Below are 6,546 nucleotides of genomic sequence, written 5' to 3'. Positions count from 1 at the left end.
GCATTTTTAATGGTCATTTAGTCTCGTTTAGATGGTCTATTTAGTCTAGAAAGGCAACACTCCTTATGTTGTAACAGAGTTGGAAAGTCAATAAATCTTGCCAAGGTATAAAAAAATATTAAAAATTGAATCTTGGCATACAAAAAACAAAAAAATAATATGTGAAATGTTGTGTGCATAATCTGGTAAATATATATATCATCAAGGATATTAATTATTATTTATTAAAATCAAATAAATCATTTTAAAAGCAAAAAGTAGGCTACTTACCACATTTTCTGGAAGAGATGTTGCCACACCGATAGCAGTAATTTGGTGCAGACCAAACCTATAAGATGAAGAAAGAAAATGAAACATCAAATTTTTTGATTTTTGGGAGTGAAAAAAAGGGTAAAACAGGAAACTTACAGTTACAAGTCGTTTATATTGAAACATGTACTTTAAAGAATTGAATCTCTAAGGTTTTTGTTTGGTTCAAAAGTAAAGTTGAGGTGGATTTCTTCCCGAAGCCACTAATGTTGGCTGCAAAAACAACACTGAGTGTTACGTATACACTTGAAAGGAATTGAAAATATCTACAGTCATACACTTAGTTAGTTACCTGATTAAGGGTGGGATACTTATCTACTTTTTGGATCTTTGTTATCAGAGAACAATCTTTGTTATCAGGTAAGCCTGGTGACACATATGAAGAGTCATGATCATATTTTGCAATCCAGAATGTGTAGTAATCCTTTTCATTGAGGCTCTTGGATAGATTGAAACATAGTTTAGTGTTGTGTTTTCCTTCAGCCCATCGCACATAGACATTATGTCAAGCACCTTGTGGGCGTACATCAGTAACTGACCGAACAGAGACTAATTCGTGTTCATGGCTATACCATCCAAAGCAACTTTATGAGTAGACAAATTAAGTGTGTGATATATCAACCATTAGTTCCGATATTACATAAGAAAATGATAACAAGTGCAATCACCATGGCCTTTGCATCATTCTTATACCCCACCAGAGCTGTTGTAGTAATTGTCACCACCTAGTCAAAACAATAGCACACAACAGTGCCACATCAGCATTATCAAATTGCTATCATGAGTAAAAACAAGTACATTTCTCATATCAGTAAAAGAAAAAGAAAAAGGCAAAGTACCTCTCGTTCAAATGGAGGATATCTCCCAAGTCCTGGTGTAGCATTAGCTGAAGCTGAAACTATGTCCGCAAGTACACGATGAACCTGTACTCATTACAAACGATTACATAAATGAAATTAAAAGAATAATAATATTAATAAGAGAAAAGGGGAATTAATTAAAAATGAAAAAACAAAATAATGTGTAGTTTTTTTACCTCGTCAACACAGAGACGTGAGGGCTCTTAATCTGATACATAGCAGAAATCAGAGGGACCATTTTGTAATTTATTCTTAATCGATTTTACTGATCACAGCAATGGATCTTGTTGCTATATTAGAAAAATTATATTTTAATAATTCATGAAGCCTTGACTGGATTGCAATTTCGGGAAACAAAGATTAGTTGTCCCAGATTACTTACCTTTCCTTGAACACTACTTGGAACAACTTATCACCATGACAAGCTAAATCAACTAGAAACTTTCCCTATTTACATTTTACAACAATACCTATCAATAAATGAAACAATTATACTACATTTCTTTAAAAAAGCATAAAATTAGAATAAAATAATGAAATAAATGAAGAGAAGTTAAAAAATCACGCATATTATAGAACATATCCATATCTAATGCCTGAAGCATTCTAGTTTAATCAACTAGGATAAATGTCTAGCAATGTGATTACATTGCAATAATTTCATGAAGATTATTTATATAGCTTTGTTGTTTTGTATAAGGAAATACAATTACCTTCCCAACTAGTATCTCATTAGCATGCTGAACCCCATATACATCAACAGTATCAAAGAATGTAACTCCTCTATTAAAAGCTTCCTTTAGCACTTTGCTGCCTTCTTCCTTAGGGAGAGGATTGTTATAGATACCTGTAAGCCCCATGCAGCCATACCCTAGTATTGAGACTTGTAGAAAAGGAAAATGAGGTTGAATGTATAACGGATCCATATCTAATTTGCAATTTATAAAAATCTTTTCTATCCCTAATCATACAACTTTTTGTCCCAGAATTCAACTACCGAATGCATCAAACCCCCAAATTGGAAGTAGAATATAAACCTAGATAGAATTAAAGAGATGATTTAGGGAGAAAGGTTTTAACAGAAAAAGTAATCGTATCACATACTAGTTTTCTATTATGTTGCCCCATGCAGCCACATGGATAATGTTTTTTGCATGTATCAGACACATAGAAATTCAGAAGCCACATGGATAATGTTTCTTGCCCTTTAGAATTCATGCACATTCTAGTTTTCTATTATGTTGCTCCTTCATTCCAAACAGAATTACAATTTTTCTATAGGAAAAAGAATCTTTTGAACTACAGATTTGTCAATCTGTCTTGATAATTTTATGGTAACAGTTAAGTAACCCTAAATTTCCAATTTGTTTGTGTTTTGAACCAATTTGTCAAAATTAAGTACTATTCAGAGAATACAAGTCAACATGAGGGGGAGAATCACCAAATCAAGGGCAAAATCGACATAAACAAGCAAAAATTCGAACAATAGAAAAGAGAATTTAACAATATATATGAAAATTTAGTGAATAATGCCAATTTGAGAGAGACGTGGTTTGAAGTTTCATAAAATCTCATGTTTGAAAGCCCTATGTCGGCTGTTTGGACTGTGGTCTCGATTACTGTAGGTAGAATCACATATTGTGGGTGCGATCGAGCCCACTAAGTTTTAGATGATATTATCATACCTTCAACACAAGGAAGACGATGTTATTGAGAGGGAGTCTTGTTGTGCGAGACAGATCACAAAGAAGATCTGATGGTCATTAAACCAGACCTAGGGCTTGTAAATTTGAGCATATGTGGCGGTCTCTGTCGAGGTAAGGTTATCCCAAGCTCTCCGGCTAAAAGAGATGAGTCGAGATCGTTGGTAGATGAGGTGAGCCAAGGTAGCGAGCGTTGTAGAGAGCCTTCCCATCTTGAAAAGAACCCTAGAATGATCCCTTCGATTTCAGGGGCAATCTTGTGAGGATTTCAAGAAGGAGAGACTCAGTGAGGTTTTGAATATCGTATGAGAACGTATGAGCAAGGAGAAGATGAAGGCCCTAGAGATTTTTCTTGAGGCGGGGGGATTAATTTTTGGAATCCAATAGGCGGGAGTAATTTTAGTCGATTTCATTTCCCGCCTAAAACGCGTGTTTCACTTAAAAATTATAAAGCGACACATTTACACGACGCACATTTTATGAAAGGCGCCCTCCGCATTTCTTTTTTTTTCTTTTCTGACACTAATTTTAGGGCGCGCACAAATGCGTGTCCTTTATCCTTCAAATTTTGCAAAACTGACATTATCTTTTAGGGCACGCACAAATGCGCATCCTCTATCAGCGAGTGTCATTGTTTGCGCGTCATTAAAGGCTGTTTTTCTAGTAGTGTATCCTCTGACTTTAGGTCAAACGACTCCAAGACTCCATCCTTTTGGAGTGGGCCTATGCGCTTCTTGCTTATATATCCAAGACGACAATGCCATAATGATGCTTTATCCAAGTTATTATTAGTAGAATCAATACACAAAACATTATTTCCTAAGTTATCTACAACAGATACAGCTTCATACACACCATCACAAGGTAATGCTTTAAAATAAAGAACATTATTAAAGAAAGCATCAATAGAACCAACTTCATTATTAAATGAAAAGGTAAACCCTTATTTGTACAAAGCATGGAAGGAAATAATATTTCTTGCCATTCCTGGCGAATAACAACACTTATTCAGATCTAAACTAAACCCACTACTTAGCGATAAAGTATAAACTCCAATCTTGGTAACAGGTATAGCTTTCCTATTCCCCATGATCAAGTTTATCCTTCCTTGCTCCACATCCTCACTTCTTCTTAGTCCCTGCAAGTCACAACAAATGTGAATACCACACCCGGTATCAAGGACCCAAGAATTAGAATGGGGTGAGTTATTAGGAATGATAGTGTAAATACCTGCATGGTTGGGTTTAACCTTCCCATGCTTCACATCTTGCTGGTATTTTGGGCAGTTCCGCTTCCAATGAGCTTTTTCATGGCAATAGAAGCATTCAGCCTCTTTTGGGTCAGAAGAAGGAGTAATGAAACCTTTCTTGGTTCCACTTGAAGAAGAGCCATCAAGGGTCCGAGCCTTGGTACCCTTCGAAGATCTCTTTCTCTTCTTCCATCGATTCTTCCCAATTGCCAAAACCGGAGTAGAGTTTTGAGTAGGAGTGATAGCAACCGACTTCCCCTTAAGACCTGATTCTGCGGTCTTGAGAAGTCCCTGAAGTTTGCTGAGGGTGACTTCTTCCTTGTTCATGTGATATGTCATGCGGAATTGATCATAGCACGATGGTAAGGAATGCAAAATAATATCTATTGCAAGATCCTCCGTGAAGTTCACATTAAGCTTCAGCAAACGATCCACATACCTTTGCATTTTCTGCATGTGGCTCGTGACGGATTCCCCGTCCTTCATCATGGTTGTTATCATGGAGCAGATGATTTCATACCTCTCTTGTCTTGCACTTTGATGGTATCTTTCCATCAAATCTTGGTGCATGTCATAAGGGTAGAAATCCTCATAAGACTTTTGGAGTTCCGCTGTCATCGTGGCCGTCATGATGCAAGCCACTTTCGTAGCATCCCTTTCATGTGCCCGAAATTCAGCGATCTCCTGAGGAGTTGCAGTGGACTCATCAATCTCCTTAAGCTCCTTGTCAAGGACATATTCTTTGTCCTCGTAGCGGGTAATCATCCTGATGTTTCTGATCCACTCATTGAAGTTGGATCCATCAAAGGTGACTTTCCCACACAAGTTCATAAGGGTAAAGGAGCCATTAGGATTAGAGCCAGAAGCATTGTTGAAAGACATCTAAAGGAAGGAGGACAAGATTAGTTTAGATATAAGAGAGTCCTTAATAAAACACTCAAATGTAATATTAAGGCTAGGATCCAATCACAATATAATATAACTTAGAAGAGGTATGCCGTAATCTAAGCTATATCATATTTGAAAGGTAGGTGAATGACGATTCACCAATTTCCACCACGAAAACCGCAATATTTTGGTATTAGGTTTTTGAATGGTTCTTAGAAATTCCTAGATTCTTTGAGATTCAATGAACTTTTCAAAGGCATGTTTCAATCTCGAGTGTGCCCTCCAAGTTTTGTGACTGGGATACCGAGGATCACAAAACGAGGTGTGAAGTAACCATGCAAATCACTTGTTACCCTTAAAGTTTATCACTCAATCGATGTGCCGGTTAACCACACACGCTCTATCGATACTATAATAAACCCTAAGTCACCCTTTACCTACCTTGTTAAGTCCAAGTTAGTGTGCCGGTTAACCACACACGCTCCACCAACGACTTAATCAAAGTGTAAAGTGTAATTTCATGGAATAGCACCTTATTCACATTTTTCCTAAAGTAACTAAGATTGGGAATTTAATAAAACATTTAGTTACTTTATAATATTCATCATACTTTTAATGAGAATTAATAAGTCCTTGTCTTACCCATTCGGCTAACGACCCTCCACCGATCAAGCAAGCGGTGGGTGAGAGTGGACACCCATTAAGTCACCATTTTATAGGCAACAACCTTATACCCACCTTATAGACCGGCTTCGTGAATGAGGCGTACTAGCGGTAAGACGACTTTGTTCTTATACATATATATATATATATATATATATATATATATATATATATATATATATATATAATTATTAAATCATAATAATATAAGTATAAGGGTTGAATTTTAACTTTTAAAATTCTAGGGGTTGGAACTAAAGTTTTAACTTAACTTTACTTGTTCCAAAACTTGAGGGCAAGTTTTGTAAACTTTCAAAACTTTTCATTTCTTGTAACTTATGAGTTTAATAGAGTAATAAAATGAGGACTTTTTCATTTTTCCTAACTCTTGTGTTCTTTTAATGGTTTTTAATCCAAGAGACTTTTGGTTTTCCATAACTTGAGGACAAGTTATGGACTCCATTAAAACACATTATGATCATGAATTAATCTACCACATAGGTTACAAATAATTCCTATGATCATCTAAACATCACAAGAACAAGAATATGAATATGAACACTTTCAAGAATCAAAATCACATTTAATCTTTGTAATTTTGATTACTAGTTGTTGTAAATGAGTTAGAAAAGACATTACACCTTCTAAAACAAGTTTTCAAGTACCAAAACATTTTAGGGTAATGATTCTAATCCATTTCCAGCAACTCAAGTCGAAATTCTGCACTTTGTCGACCCTACTCGCCGAGTGCATAAACCTACTCGTCGAGTAGGTTGAAGATACACATGAACTCGACGAGTCCTCCCCATGGACACGCCGAGTCCATCAGTCAGACAGCAGAATTTCCGACTTTCTTCAACTTTTAAGCACAAAT

The sequence above is a fragment of the Lactuca sativa genome, chromosome 3, assembly GCF_002870075.4.
Source record: "Lactuca sativa cultivar Salinas chromosome 3, Lsat_Salinas_v11, whole genome shotgun sequence".
Classification (NCBI taxonomy): domain Eukaryota; kingdom Viridiplantae; phylum Streptophyta; class Magnoliopsida; order Asterales; family Asteraceae; genus Lactuca; species Lactuca sativa.
The sequence above is the reverse complement of the archived record's forward strand: the minus strand, read 5'-3'. Positions refer to the sequence as shown.